At 42.0% G+C, this 16960-nt stretch overlaps 1 protein-coding gene across 2 annotated transcripts in view; it reads left to right on the top strand.

Moving 5' to 3' along the window:
• The first annotated feature begins 682 nt into the window (after window positions 1-682).
• The window catches only part of LOC109400448 (uncharacterized), a 74896-nt gene continuing 58618 nt past the window's right edge, over window positions 683-16960 (top strand). The window contains exon 1 of one of the 2 annotated variants that reach the window (XM_062859356.1): window positions 683-855. The gene's annotated coding sequence lies outside the window, so the exon portion shown is untranslated. The remainder of the gene's footprint in view (window positions 856-16960) is intronic. The other variant, XM_062859354.1, reaches the window with a different exon arrangement.

Below are 16960 nucleotides of genomic sequence, written 5' to 3'. Positions count from 1 at the left end.
ACACAGCACACGAGTAACTTTCACACAGCGACCGAAAAGACAAAAGAATTTTCACGCAGATTTGTGTAACACCGGATCAGCACATTTTTTGTGTTGATCCAGTGTTACACAAATCTGCGTGAAAATTCTTTTGTCTTTTCGGTCGCTGCGTGAAAGTTACTCGTTGCGCTGTGTACATCGAGTTCTGCGTGCAGCCGGCTTTTATTTACCTTTCTCTCAGTACGTTGAATGCGTTGTTTCCGCAATGGCTCGCTCTCACTTCACACACGGAAAGATCGATGTACACAGAGCAAGGAGTAACTTTCACGCAGAGATCGAAAAGACAAAAGATTTCATGCAAACTTGTGTGAAAATTCACGCAAATTTGTGTAACACCGGATCAGCACAGTTTTTGTGCTGATCCAGTCGTACGAAAATATGAGTGAAGAATCCTTTGTCTTTTCGCAAGTTACTCATTCGCTGTGTACACCCTTAAATGAAACAACACAGCACACGAGTAACTTTCACACAGCGACCGAAAAGACAAAAGAATTTTCACGCAGATTTGTGTAACACCGGTTCAGCACAAAGTTACTCGTTGCGCTGTGTACATCGAGTTCTGCGTGTACTTTCGTTTTAGGGTGCACTCGCGGCGCGGCGAGAAACCGGTCCCGGTCCGAGAGGGGATCCGATGGGAGCGAGACCACAGAAAACGAAGAACGAAGAAGCATTTTCAGTGCAAGTTTGATCGCCCTTGCGGTGACTGGTGAGTGCTTGTGTCAGAGAAAAAAAAAAGTTCTTAAAACAGTGTAAAGAGGTGTAGAGTGATTGTGGCTGTTTTTTTTTTCGTTCAGTATTTCGCACGAACATGAAATGGTAAGTGTTTATACTATTTTATTATGTCCAGTACTAGGTATTAAAGTGCAGAAGAATCGTGAGAGTTTATTTCATTTGTTTTTGCGTCGGCCCCTAGACTTTTGGGTAGTGCGTTATGTACTGGTGTTTGTACGGTGAAGTTGGTAGTATATAAGTCATTGCAATGGTGTTAGTATGGTGACTGATTCCTTTTGTGAGAGTAGTATATAGAAGAGCGTGAGAGGAAGTGTTGCCAAAACAGAACAGAAAATTTAATTCGATATTTTTGTTCCGAACATTCATGATAAAAAAAAATATCTCGTGAACAATCGTCACGCATGTATGGATAAGTAAATAAGTCGCAGACTCTCAGGTATAACAACAGATTGATGTGAGTTTGTTTACTACGCTTTATCCAAGCAAGTGTTGTAATAAGAGGACTAAACAGTTTACATTTTAAATTGCTGCGTAAGCTATGATTTTCTGTTATTTAATATGTTTCATGAAATTGCGAATAATAATCAAAGATTGCCTTGGTGATCACAACGTTTAATCAGGATAAACTTCAATAAGCGGTTCACGCTTATGGATCCCCTAAATATATTACTACATTATATATAGTTTAAACACTACATTTATGTTTTATATAGCGTAGTATATTATGCTGTATCAATATAGCTGTGTGAGTGGAATTAATACAATAATAAAATGTATTATATGTAGTGAGATCTAGAACAAATGAGTGCCAAAATATTTGGTCTATCTGTGGATGTGATCGTTTGTGGTTTCTAGCTGTTTCTAGTGGCAAACAAAGGCTCTGCTCAGTGACTTGGCTCGAACTTGCTCGAGATTGCTTCAACTTGCTTGTATTTTTCGACAACAAATAGCTATCAAAGCTACTTTGACTCACATAAGTTTTTTTTTCATTTTTATAATTTTACACCATTACCATTGATGTTTATAAAACCAACGTTAGAAAAGATTTTTGTTTGCTTCTTCAGCTTTTGAGCGAAGTTTCAAATTTCCAAGCTCCATCGGGCAGCTAGAATCAGGTTGGACTTTTTTTGCCGGAGCTTCGGCAGCTCTAAGTAGCTTTGACCTGGATCTATGAACACAAGTTCAAGTAACGCGAAGTATGTTGGAGGGATGAATGTAGTAATTCAACGGAATTATTTCCTCTTTCATTCACCTTCGGTTAACATAGCCACTTAGCGTGCGCTTGCTTTTTTATTCAAATGCATTGTTCAACTGAATTCAATAGAGGCTTGCAGCAAAAACCTAACCTCATCGAATTCTCAAACGAATTGTAAACATTGCCCTCATTTTTTTTTTTGAGGGCAGGGATGGCTTTATTGGGGATTTTGAAGGTGTTGATTTTGTTTGCGGTTTTCTGTGAGAAAGTGAAGGAGGGAAGATTTTTTTGCTTTTTTTTCACGCCCATAAGAAACCCCATAGGAAGAAAGAGTGTTTCCCGGCTCTTCAACCTTTGTAGTCGCGAATGGACCGACGCCGAAGGAAGGAAAAAGAAGGAGACAATGCTGACGTCACTGTGCAAACGCTCATAGCATTTTGCCGCTAATTTTGACTCTTCGAATTACTAAAATTTACAACATAAACAGATGCATCAGTCAAGGTCGAGCCCATGTGTATATATTACTTCCAACCAGTGAGCGTATTGTAAGCAATACCGTCTGTTGAAGTGCGATTGATTGTAATTTCACTAGCACCCATCAAACAAATTAGTTGAAGTTGATAGATATGTGAGTGATAACTTAATAAGAGTATTGCAAAGAAGTGTAATGGTTTTTTATAGTGCAAGGAAGGAAAAGCAGATAAGTAATTAGTCAAAAAGTGACTTAAAGAATTGGAAAAGAAAAATGGAATTGGCAATAACTCACCGCAGAAACAAGAATGTGAAGTGAAGCCGGATGAGTGAACAAACGACGACGTGTTTGAATAAAATAGGCATATTGGCGAAAGACCTGAAGTTAAGCCGTAAAAAAATGAATTCAGTAACACATTTTGACGACGTATAATCAATGCTATACCATTGATTATACGTCGTTTTCAAAATTTGTTACTGAATTTGGAAAAAAAAATTGCAGTTCCCAAAACGTGGGCGGGTTGGTTAGTCGGCGCTAAAAGTAAACAATGTGCGCGAAAGATTCGGAATCTAGCTTGTCGGGAGTCGGTTAGTCGACGCAAACAGTTAACAGTGTGCGCGGAAGATTCGGAAGTTTGCTTACCAAGAGTTGGTTAGTTCCTGTAAGAGTAAACATTGTGCGCGGAACATTCGATGATTCGGTTGTCGGGATTTGGTTAGTCGGCGCAAAAAGTAAACGCAAAAAGTACGCGTAAAACGAGTGAACATTCAATATAGTACCTTCTGGAACATTTCCGGTGCGCACGAAATCCCAAACATGAGACGCTTGTACCAGAAGAGCCCTTTATGGGTAATAAACGTCGTAATATGCCGACTAGATTCTTCCAGCTCCACTTGGTGAAATGCCTTCTTAATGTCCAGCCTGCTAAAATACTTTGCCTTCTTCAATTGCGGGAACAAATCCTCTCGGGTTGCAATAACATGGTCAGTTTCATCGATGATTGTCTTATCTTTGGAGAAACTTTAGAGGAACATGATCAGGCACTCGCGAAAGTTTTGCAGACACTCCGGGAAAAAAATGTTCTACTGAACCACGACAAGGGGCGTCTTTCGAGTTCAGGAGATCGATTTTTTGGGCCACCATTTGTTTGGAAATGGCATACGACCAACAGATGACAAACTTGCTGCTTTGAAATCGTTCCGGGCACCACAGACTGCAGAGGAACTAAGGAGCTTTTTAGGTCTGGTGAACTACGTCGGTAGATTTCTCCCGGACCTGGCAACAGTATGTGATCCACTACGGCTGCTAATCCACACAGGAGTTCCATTCACATGGGGAAATGAACACGAAGCCGCCATCCGTCGACTGCAATCTATGATCTCGGACATATCAGTAACAAATTTTGTAAACGACGTATAATCAACGGTGTAGCATTGATTATACGTCGTTTTCAAAATTTGTTACTGATATCAACGTTACACTATTTTGACAATTCTCTTCGCACGCGAGCAATTGCCGACGCATCGCCGGTGGGCCTGGGTGCCGTACTGGCACCGACGAACCGACGTGACAGTGGTGATTCAAAACTGACCCACCCCCCCCCCCAAATTTAACGGTCGACCAGCGAAGCGAGCGAACGCTTCTGTCAAATAAGCGCAGACGCGAACCTCTTCCTATATGAATACACGGGGGTTGGAAGTCAAGCTATCAAAACAACGCGAACCGTTGTAGAAGAGCCGAGAACTGAAGAAGAGCCGTTCAACCGTTACGTTGCGTTGGTTTGTACGGTTTGAGCTGTAAGTACCAGAAACGAAAAACATGAAAAATTAAATTATTAATGAAACGTTAAAATAGCAGGAGTGAAGCAAAACACGGAAAAGCAGAGGAAAGTGCAACGAAAACCAAGGAAGAAGTTGGATTTGTAAGGAAGGAGGAAACTATTTGTGTGAGTTGTGGGATGATAACAATATGTAGTGACAAAAAACCCAATAATGTTATTTAAATAAATTTCTGTTTTGAGCTGCTCTGAATAGCTGCTGCAAGAAAGTAGTGTACCCAAACAATCTAAAAAAAAATTAAAAATAAAGAGATTTCGGTGCCCTCCATCACGATGAGTGCTAAATCCTTGGATCTGACGACTACTCCCTGCGCGGACTGCGGGCAAACATCAACCAAAGATGAAGCGATGATAGCCTGCGACGGATGCGATCGCTGGTTCCACATCCGTTGCGTTGGATTAACGACGGCGCCGCAGAAAGATAAGAAATGGTTCTGTAAGGAGGCTACCTGTCAAGCGGTTTATGTGGAGTACCAGAAACAGAAGAAAGCATCTCGTACCAAGAAAATCGCCGAGGAGTTCGACCGACTGAGCCAAAAGCCTTCCGATCGCCAGCCACCGGCCCTGAAAGCAATGGAAACGGAAAAGAAACGTCTCGAAGAAGAAATGGATGCCGAAATATTGTTGCGTGAGAAGGAGATGGAGATGAAGAATGCGCTGAAGGCTAGGCGAATGCGAATGGAACGAGAGCTGCGTGAGAAAGAGCTGGAAAAGGACCGGCTACTTCGCGAGAAAGAAATCGAAGAAAAGGAAATCGAACTCCAGAAAGAGCTACAGGAGAAGGAGGATCACCTGATCCGTATGAAGGAAATGGAGAAGGCATATCGCGAAAGGATGTCCGTCGTTGAAAAGCAACTACACAAAGCGGAGATCGTCGAGTGCAAGAAGAAGGATGTATCGGAATCAGTACGGCCACAAGAGGGACCCTCCGGCATGTCGGAACCTCCAATAGTCAGCAAATTGACAGAAGCAAACTTGAAGCTTCTTACGGAGCGCGAAGAAGATGTCAGCGAAGAAGAAGAAAGTTCGGACAGCAGTGACGAAGAATCATCCCTCGTCAAAGAAGATGGAACGGAGATCACCAGCGCTTCCCAAAATGGACAGCGGCGGACTGGACCGAGCAAGGCACAACTTTCCGCCAGAAGTGGACTCACAAGAAAGCTCCCTATCTTCTCTGGAAAACCAGAAGAATGGCCTCTGTTTTTTGGAGCGTATCAGGCGTCGAACGAAGCTTGTGGCTATACGGAAGTGGAGAATTTGGTGAGACTCCAAGACAGCCTGAAAGGCGCAGCGTTGGAGGCGGTACGTGGCCAGCTGCTACATCCCAAGTCGGTTCCCAGAGTGATCGCGAAACTTCGTCAGCTGTACGGGCATCCAGAGCAGTTGCTGCAAAGCCATCTGGATAAGGTCCACAAGCTTGAATCTCCGCGAGCCGACAAGTTGGCTACATTCATCCCCTTTGGAAATGCCGTTGAACAACTTTGCGAGCATCTAGAAGCGGCGGAACTCACGCTTCACTTGGTGAACCCGATTCTTATCCAGCATCTGGTTAGCAAGCTTTCGGACGGTGAGAAGCGTCAGTGAGTGCAGTACAAGAAGAAGAAGAAGGTGGTTACACTGCGAACCTTTACAGATTTCGTGGCGGGAATCGTATCGGATGCATGCGAGGCGAATGTCAGCTTCGATTACAAGCCGGATTCCAGAACTACCGCTGGTGCCATCGGACGAAGCAAACCAGCAAAGGAGAAAGGCGCGTTATATAGCCACAGTGAGGTGAGTCGATCGGGATCCAATGCTCCAGAACGTAGAAAGCAGAAGCCATGCAGAGTGTGTCAGCGAGAGGATCACTGCATACGGTTCTGCCAGGATTTCAGGGATCTACCTTACGCAGATCGAATGAAAGTCGTGACCAAATGGAAGCTGTGCAACATTTGTCTCAATGATCACAGCGGACAGTGCCGTTTTAAGATCCGTTGCAACGTGGATGACTGCAGAGAACTGCATAATCCACTACTTCATCCGGTCGTAAGTGTGGTTGGCATAAGTGCGCACATCAGAACTAGCAGCTCGATGATGTTCCGGAAGATTCCGGTACAACTGTATTGCGGCAAAAGGTCGCTGACTGTACTTGCCTTTCTGAATGAGGGTGCTTCGGTGACGCTGATTGAGAACGGCTTGGCTGAGCGGCTGGGGCTGGCCGGAGTAAAGGAGAAGCTCACTATCAACTGGACGTCCGACATTTCCCGCGTAGAGAAAAATTCAAGACGCGTGAATATGTGGACCTCGGCGGTAGGCGGAAGAAATCCCGAGAAATTTCTGATGCAGACGGTTAACACGGTGGAAAAGCTCATGTGAACACACCAAACGTTGGACGCCGTTGAAATATTGGCACAGTATAAGCATATGCGAGATTTGCCGATCGCATCCTTCAATGGCCGACCAGGAGTACTAGAGATAAACAATATCCATGAGTTTGCTCCACTAGAAGCGAGGATTGGAACGACAAAGGAATCAATTGCTGTTCGTTGTAAACTCGGTTGGACGGTCTACGGACCTCGGCAAGTGGACTCAACGTCCCCTAGTGGCTTCTTGGGCTACCATCACGGAATATCCAATGAAGAACTCCATGATATTCTAAAGAGTCACTATGCGCTGGAAGAATCTGTGGTGAAAGTGGAGAAAGAGTCAGCCGAAGATCAACGAGCTCGGTCGATCATGGAAAGTATTACGAAACGTGTGGGACAGCGCTTTGAGACAGGGCTGCTCTGGAAAACGGACGAAGTGAGCTTTCCGGACAGCTATCCAATGGCATTGAAGCGCTTGAAGCAGTTAGAACGGAAATTGGAAAGGTCTCCGGAATTATACCAAAACGTTCGTAGGTAGATTACAGAGTACCAGATGAAAGGATATGCTCATTTAGTTACTGAAGAAGAGTTTAACGGTTCCGATAGCGATAAAGTGTGGTATCTTCCGCTAAATGTCGTCGTGAATTCCAAGAAACCCGGGAAAGTTCGACTGGTCTGGGACGCAGCGGCATCCGTCCAAGGATTTTCGCTAAATTCACTGTTGAAGGGGCCCGATCTACTCGTGCCATTAATATCGGTGATCACCGGCTTCCGCGAAAGGAGAATCGCCTTTGGTGGAGACATCCGAGAGATGATCATCCATGAAGATAAGCAAGCCCAACGCTTTCTTTTCCGGAATGATAGCAGCAAACCGCCGGAAGTATATGTCATGGACGTCGCCACCTTTGGTTCGACGTGCTCTCCGGCATCGGCACAGTTCATCAAGAACAGGAATGCGACAGACCATGCAGTACAGTATCCAGAAGCAGCAGCAGCCATTATAGGTCGACACTACGTCGACGACTACTTCGACAGTGTCGATACAACCGAGGAGGCGATACAGCGAGCTGAACAGGTGAAGTACATTCACAAACGAGGCGGATTTAACATTCGCAACTGGGAGTCCAACTCGCCGGAAGTTCTAGCAGTTCTGGGAGAAGACTGCTCGTTTGGACCGGGAAAGGTGGTTTTCCAGCAAAACAAGCAGTCATCCAACGAACGTGTACTTGGAGTATTCTGGGACCTGGAGCAAGACATGTTCGCCTTTTCCGTTTTGCGCCGTGAGGAGATTGAACAGTACCTGTACAATGATAAGCTGCCCACGAAGAGAATCGTTTTGAGCTGTGTGATGGGACTTCTCGATTCACTAGGCTTGCTATCCCCATTCACTAGACTTGCTATCCCCATTCACGGTTTAATGGCAAGGTCATCATTCAACATCTTTGGCGAAGTGGATGCGATTGGGACCAAGACATCGATGACCAGAATTGGAGTAGATGGAAGCAGTGGACCGAACTACTGCCGAAAGTGGAGGCCTTACGAATTCCGAGATGTCCGCTGTGTCTTCGTCGATAGAATCGCTTGAGTTGCACGTCTTCAAAGATGCAAGCGAGCACGCTTATGGTTGCATCGCATATCTGCGGTCAACACTCGGTAGTACAGTGAGGTGTAGTTTGGTCATGTCTCGGGCAAAAGTAGCCCCCCTGAAGCGGCAGTCGATTCCGAGACTCGAATTGATGGCTGCTGTCTTGGGAGTCCGAATGAGCCAAACGATAGTCGGAACGCATTCGCTAGCGATCGATCGAACCATTTTCTGGACCGACTCACGAACCGTATTGTCGTGGATGCAGTTAGACCAACATAGATTCAAACAATTCGTTGCGTTAAGAGTTGGCGAAATCTTGGAAATAACAGGATCACGAGACTGGAGATGGGTGTCGACGAAGCAGAACATTGCGGACGTACTCACGAGGTGGGGCCGTGGTCCTCCGTTAGAAAACGACTCTGAATGGATTACCGATGTTATACCAACCGAGCGAACAATGGCCTACTACTGAGCCGGTCGAAGAAACCATAGAGGAAGCCAGAGGAGTTGTGCTGTTTCATGCGGTGGTTGAAGCGGAAACTATTTCTAGTCGGTCAAAGCTTGTGCGCGTCACAGCAATCGTAGTTCGCTTCGTATCTAATTGCCGGCGTAAAAAGGAAGGATTGCCCATCGCTACTTCTCGTTGTACGGAGCACCATCTTCAACTTATTAAAGCTGCATACTCGTCGGAAATAAAGCCTTTTCAACAAGAGGAACTACAAAAAGCAGAGAATATTCTTTGGAGACAAGCGCAGTTCGACAGCTTTCCCGATGAAATGAGCGCACTGACGAAGAACAGGCTGCAGAAACCTGGTGAGCCGTTGGAGAAAATCGAAAAGTCTAGCAGCCTATACAAGCGATCTCCAGTGCTAGATGAAGAAGGTGTTCTGAGAGTACGAGGTCGATTGGAGAAAAATGAGGAGCTTCCCTTCGATAAACGATTTCCGATCATCCTATCAGGACGGCATGACATCACGACGAAACTAATTCTGCATTACCACAACAAGTTCGGTCATGCAAACAGAGAGACCGTATTCAATGAACTGCGGTAGAAGTTCTGGATATCGAAGGCTCGCTCTGCTATCCGGCAGGCGACGAAGGAGTGTATGTGGTGCAAAGTGAATCGCTGCAAACCGTGTGTGCCGATGATGGTGCCGCTACCCGTTCAGCGCACCACTCCCCATTTACGACCGTTTAGTGCAGTTGGTGTTGACTATCTCGGTCCAGTCGAAGTATCAGTGGGGCGAAGAAAGGAAAAGAGATAGATTGCCGTATTCACCTGTATGGCCGTGAGAGCTGTGCATCTCGATGTGGTGCACAGTTTGAGCACACAATCATGCTTGATGGCCATCAGACGATTTGCGTGCAAACGCGGTGCTCCAGAGCAAATCTTTTCAGATAACGCTACGTGCTTCAGAGGAGCAGATGATTAGGAAGACTATACGGAACATCAATGAAGAGTGTGCGGAAAAAGTGATATCAGCCGTCACAGCGTGGCACTTCAATTCTCCCGGTACGCCGCGCATGGGGGGCATCTGGGAACGGATGGTTAGATCCGTTAAAGACGGGCGTTAAAGACGACGATGGGCGGAAGCTGACAGATGAGATCTTGTCTACTAGTTTAGCGGAAGCCGAAGATATGATCAATACCCGACCGCTGACGTATATTCCACAGGAAGCAGCCGATGAAGAAGCTATAACGCCGAATCATTTTCTGCGTGGAACAGTGACTAGTGCGGATATGCTACTGGAGGAATCTGTGGACTACGCTTACGCACAAGCCCTGCACAACGTGTTCAAGCGGTCAGAGTATTTGTCCAACAAGATGTGGGAACGTTGGCTGAAGGAATACCATCCTTCTCTGAAGCACCGGACGAAATGGTTCGAAGATAGGAAGTCGCTGATCTTGTGTTATCGGAGATCTTGTGTTCGTTGTGGATGGGAAGAACAAAGAAGCTTTCGTGACAAAAATCAGATCGTCTCACTAAACATGCACCGTATAAAATTCAGTAGCCTAAAATGTTTAAAATAAAAATGTTTTTATTGTGTTTCGGATGAAAACCAAGAACTTACTTGATACTTGATAGGAACTCTTATATTTAAAATATCTCATCAATGTCATCAGGGAACTACTCACCATTTCAAAACCGCAAGATATTGATAATTTTCTAGAAACAATAAGCGCTTTACATCTATTTTTTCTCTATTTTTGTATTATAACAATATTTATTACTTTTTTATCCCAACCCATAATATTGTCTGTTTCTTAGTGGGCCTGATAAGAAATTGAAACTGAATCGGAAAATCGGTTTTTGTTCAACCACCCTAATCTAATGATTTCACAAAAAATATCTAGATCGGTCAATTTTACTACATGAACTACGAGAAATAAGTATAAAAACAGAGCCGATTTACATACAAAATAATCATGTTTAGGGATCATAATCTCTTCTTCTATACAAAAAGTGTCTTTATACATATTTGAATCTGAAAAGTCGATGTAAACGTATACATGGATGACGATTTATATTACTAACCAACATTCTATTTTTTTATCTGTATTAACGAGATTCTTAACCCTAGGCTAGTTCATCTCGGGACCCACGCTTTATTTCCCTTCCGAAGGAAGAACCCACATTTTGTGAGTATGTCGGGAGTGGGATTCGATCCCAGGTCCTCGGTGTGATAGTCAAGTGTTCTAACGATTACACCAGGTCCGCTCCACAAACCAACATTCTAGTTATCTTAAGGTTGAAGCCAAAATTCCATAAGCATATGCTCTAACGGACCCGAAATCTTGGATATCGGCTAACGGCAACTCCTAATGGACCCCCAATCGGACTGGAGAAGAAACAAGAGCCACACATCAACATGCTCATGCTGATCATTCTACCATGGACAGGGTAGAAAAGTGACAGCAGTGCAAGGCAACCAGTTCGATATAGTAGAATTATAATAGAGTGTACCGTGTCAATTGGAATCGCTCACGCAGTGCCCAAGTGGACAAAAGAGCTGTAAATTAGGTTAAGTGGTTGAAGAATTAAAAAACATCTTTTTTCAAAGAAAATTTATAGTGAATCTTGCAAACAAAACACAGATTGCTTTCCATTTTTTTTTTTGGAAATATGTACCACTCTTATTTTCATTACATTGAAAAGGGAAACTTTTCAGAACAACTTTTTAGAAGACCATATTTGTCTAAAAAATCATGTGAAGGTGCCGAATGCTTTTTTTTTGCTCATTCATCATTCCATTTGGAGGAATCACCCTAAGCCAAAACTTAAAATTGACCTACTACGTTCAAATTAAGAGCTAGATAAAAAGTGTCTTCGGCAAAGTTGCTTGAAATAGCACTGCCTACCAGGGTTCGTAATTTTCGTTTCAGCGATACGAAATATGCTATTATCACGACGGCGGGAGAGCATATTTTCACAATTTTGCTTGAGGAACACTTTTCCCCTCCAGCACTTCTTTCGAGAGCAGCAATTCATGATAACTGAAAATCGCAGCAACCTGCGGATAATTTCTTTTTGTTCTGTTAAATTTTAACTCACCCAATTCTCACGAAAATCTTTTTAAAGCAGATTAACAAAAATTGTTCCCGCGACGGGATTCGAACCTGGAACATTACTAAAAACAACCGTGTCACGCACACTCTATCCACACCATCAAGCCAACCACACAGAGGGAGTAGAAAATTTACTGCATAAAACCAATTGTCGTCGGCGCCATAGGAGTCCAGGAAAGACAACTTGATCGGCCGACGAAGGGTAAACGAAATTTTCGCCGCTTTGGGAGTGAGTGAAAATATATTTTCACTCTTCTCTTTGTGTGGGAGATTTTTCAAGCCAGATTTTCGCTGAAAATTGGCATGAGGGAGAATTCAATTTTCATGAGAATGAGCGAAAATTCCAAACGCTGCTGCCTACAACTTTGCTGAAGAACTGAATCGCATGACTTAAAATAAAAAGTTTCACTCCCAATTTGAGTTAAGACGAGGACCACCCTAATCAACATTTTTTGGAAAACATGCAGCAAACAGATGTAACCAATTTCTCTGAAGACACCAAAAACCTAAAATTAACGATAACAGGGATAGGGATTTTTTTCCTGCTTAAACGTGGATTCGGACCATTGTACAGTGTGTACTGAATCGATGGTTGAAGCAAACTTTTCCGCTACTCGCCGCATTAAAACAAAAGCGCCACCGTAAATGGACTGTACTGTACCACCATAGACTCATTTCAGTGACAGCAGCCGAGTTACGTCACACACACGTCTACGGTGGCGCTATGTGTTCATTTCATAGCGGCCATTTTAGTTATTTTAGTGATCCATTGAGAAGTGTTATTCCTTTGTAATTTGCACACTCCAGTCTATGTCCTTTCTCGTATAGAGGTCAAATGCGTCCATTCAACCAACTAGCAGGCTGTTCTTCCTCTTCCCATATCTTCAATATAATAAGGTGTAAGGGTTGATACAGCTGCTGAATGCTGTGCTTGAGAAGCTCGGTTGGGAGTTCGTCCCTCCCAGCAGCCTTGCTGTTCTTCAGTCCTCTAATAGCGGTCTTGATCTCGTCTTTTTAATATCAAGTTTTACAACTTCTTAAAATATGAAATCTACTCAAATTCAAACATCTTGTGTTTTTTCCAACCAATTTTAAATCTTTTTCCATAAATTGAATGCTAAATATAATACCATTCGATCATCTGAAAGCAGGTTTTGCGTCAGATTGATAAAATTCAAGATATTGGCGAGTTTTAGGGACGATCTCCTTGCAAAACTTCCTAAAATATGAGAAGAAATGCATTTTTTTATAAGAAAAGAAAACAATTTAAAAATTCTTTCTCGACGTTTACTTGACATATCATATGTAGGCGAGTTACAGTAAAAAAAAATTCAGCTCCATCGGAGCATTGATTACGGAGAATGAGATATGTGAAGTGAGCCACTTTGCTAAAAAAAAGAACAAAAATCGATTTCAAATCATCAGCATTGTATTATGCCTCTCAAGAAAAATCAGAATATGGCGATTATCTGCCTCTGGCTTCTGATATTAGCGCGACAGTCACTAATCATAACAGCGTCACCAGATTTAAAAGTATATAATTCCATTATATGGGGTTTGACAGCAAGAACACTCATTCCACTGAGCCACTCTTGCCGTTCCTCACAAATACATTCAGAAACATCTGTCACTTCGCGAAACCCACGTGCTTTTGCTTTTGGCGGGAACACTTCTGGAGCTCGATCAGAATAGGTCGTATGTGATTTCTTCGATATAAAATTCGATCAGTTGGATTCGCTTATTGAAGCGAAAGCTGTTGAAATTAAACAAAACTTATACATACAGCCGATTCCTTACAAAACAGGCTTTCTGTTCAATCACTAAAAGTCCTCGAAAAATAATTGATATTGCTACAGTAACTAAAATAAACTGATCGAATTTTATATCGACGAAAGCACATACGACCTATTCAAATCGAGTTCTAGACTTTTTCTTTTGTTTTGCCTTGCTACTGTCATGCGGCGGTGTGCCTAGCGAGCGTACGACCGCCGCAGGACTCTAATAAAAGATAAGCGCGACAATATGGAAAGTCGAAAAAAAAATCCGCTCTATTTTTTTCCTTCTCGTTTTGGAACTCAGTGCCGAAAACGATGATTAGCTTACCGAGTTCAAAAATGCTATAGACTAGTGTAATTAAATAAATAAATAAATAATAAATACATACAATTTGTAAAAAATGAGACCATAGATTTTGTATAAAAAAATGCAAAATGTTTAATAAATCTGTCATGCGCGGTACCACGATACCACTACGTGAAAACCAGTGTTAGTGAATGATATTAAATTCAATTAGGTATACGCTTCACAATATTTCAATATGAGTATTTGTGAGCTCGCATATGCGTCCTATTTTTCCTGCGATTAACCCGACGTGGAAGAAGTTGTTGATTTTTTTCACCATCGGAGCATTTAGGAAGCGAGCGTGAAAGTTTCGTTTGTACACGAGAGACCCGGGAGATGAGGGAATCGAAAGAACTCTCTTCTTTCTCAATCCACACCGTTAGTATGTTTTGCACGCAAGGACTGAATTATATTCAATCACCCAGATAGGGGGCTATGCTAGCAGCCGTCAGTGTGTCGTCGTAACCATCGAAAAGAAAACGAAACTAAAAGTATGATCAAGTTTACTCTCACGAGAGCGTGCACCATCCTTTGTTCGCGATCTGCTTCTCCAATTCGTGCTTAGAAACATTGTGCATTATTAAATATACATAGATGTAAAGCAGGCCAGAGAATATTGTAATAGGATGTGATGATGGAAGTGTAAAAATAATGGTTGTGATAAATAGCGACATTGCTTTGTTGGGCGTTTATTATTGATAAGATGAAGCTAAAGTGGCTTCCACAATGGATACGTTTACGTCGAAAGTTTCCCATGTGTTAACTTTAAAATTCGACGAAAACGTACGCTGTGTTTCAAGCTTAAATTCGTTTGCAAAGTAGCAATTCAATTCGATTAGCGTAAAGCATACACATATGTTCATATCTACATATCTTCTACTCAGTGGCTAAGATGGTCTTAATCAGAAATCTAAAAATCCTTTGTTTTCTTACTCAGTTTCCGTTAAATGTGCGACAACTCATTGGCAATGGGTTGTCCCACTTTTAACGGAAACTGAGTAAGAAAACAAAGGATTTTTAGATTTCTGAGTAAGGCCATCAACTCAGTCACTGAGTAGAAATATTTGACGGTGTATGTTCATTGATCAGCTCGGATTGGATTACTATCACTTTCGAGCTCGTTTTTGCCGTTCATTGAGTCATTCACGTTCGAATCGAATCTTCCTACTTCAATTCGCTCGGGTTTGTGTTCATTGATCCATGGTTCAAGCTATTTGGAGTTGCACGAAATAGCTAGTGTTCGAGCCATAAGCTTCTCAATAACGTCGTCACAAGTTTCCAAATCAGTAACAAATTTTGAAAACGACATACAGGGTGTTAGGTTCCTGAGTGCAAACTTTTTAAAGGGTGTTAGAGGACCATAAATGGAGAAAAAAATTGTTCTACGCATATGGTCAAATCTCAACCGTTACGCAGTTATTGAACTTCCCATGTTTTTGACTCTTATTGCCTTAACTGGCAATAACTTGAAAATGGTCAAACTTATCGAAGTTTTTTTACCCTTATTCGAAAGATTATTGAATTTTCTATCAAATGGCATCTTTGAGTCGATTAGTTTAGTTAAATAACTAAGTTTTCTAGAGCAAATAGCTCAAAAGTAGTGTGTTTTAATTTATTTTTGTCAATTATCTTTGAAAAATGCGTAATAATTTAAAATTCTTTCTTTGGCAAACTTGTGGCCCCTGTTCCACTCTACAATTCGTTCTTCGACATAAAACTTCCATCTCTTATCGTTTTGTTGCAATTTTGATTTAAACATCGCATTTCTTATGATAAATTTGCAACTATCATGGAAAGCACCTTTTTGCGCATGGTGCCGCACATTTAAATCAAAATTTCAAGAAAACGATAAGAGCTACAAGTTTGGTGTCAACGAACGAATTGTAGAGTGTAACAGGGGCCACAACTTTGCCAAAGAAAGAATTTTAAATTATTACGCATGTTCCAAAGATAATTGACAAAAACCATTAAAAATACACTATTTTTAGATATTTTGCTCTAGAAAACTTAGTTATTTAACTAAAACAATCGATTAAAAGATGCCATTTGATAGAAAATTCAATAATCTTTCGAATGAGGGTAAAAAAACTTCGATAAGTTTGACCATTTTCAAGTTATTGCCAGTTAAGGCAATAAGCGTCAAAAACATGGGAAGTTCAATAACTACGTAATGGTTGAGATTTGACCATATGCGTAGAACAATTTTTTTCACCATTTATGGTCCTCTATCACCCTTTAAAAAGTTTGCACTCAGGAACCTAACACCCTGTATAATCAATGGTGTAGTATTGATTATACGTCGTTTTCAGAATTTGTTACTGAAATCACCTTTTGTTATTAAATATTTTTCTATCATTTATGAATTGGCAAAATAGTTTGAATGGTTTGGTATTGTTCTTGTTTTGATTTTTACGCGACACAATAGCGAACGCGATCGATTATGCTGAGATACTCACCCCTTACAGGAGCGATGCATACACAGAAAAAAAAACAACACAACATTGAACACTAAACACCCGTGCATCTATTGTTTTGATTATGCTGTGATACTCACCTCTTACAAGAGTGATGCAACAGAACAACACAATACTGAACACTCGCGCATCACTGTAATTCATAAAGTATTTCTTTAACCTTCACGTACCGGACTCCCAACATCTCATTTTCAAAATGCTGGCATACCTCCGGAATGGTTCCGGATATTATATGGACACTTGAGTGTAATAAACTATCACCAATTTATGATCGATTGAGGGCGATTTAAAAAAAAAAATCGGATGAGAATTGACGAAATGCAGCATTTTAAAAATGAGTTGTGGGGTGTCGGGTACGTGAAGGTTAAATATCTGGAGGAATTCCTGGATGCATTGCTTGAGAAATTTTAGCAGAATTTCCCGAAGGAATCCCAGGAGGTTTGAAGGAATTCCAGGTAATTTTTTTGGAGGAATATCAAGTAATACAAAGAGGAATTCATCACTGGAAAAAACCTCGCTTAGAGAAATCTATGGAGGAAATTCTTGAAGAATCCCAGCCGGCATTCTTTGAGAAATTCATGGATGTCACGGC

Source organism: Aedes albopictus, chromosome 3, assembly GCF_035046485.1.
Source record: "Aedes albopictus strain Foshan chromosome 3, AalbF5, whole genome shotgun sequence".
Classification (NCBI taxonomy): Eukaryota; Metazoa; Arthropoda; class Insecta; order Diptera; family Culicidae; genus Aedes; species Aedes albopictus.
Note: the sequence above shows the minus strand (reverse complement) of the source record. Positions and strands in the feature narration are given on the sequence as shown.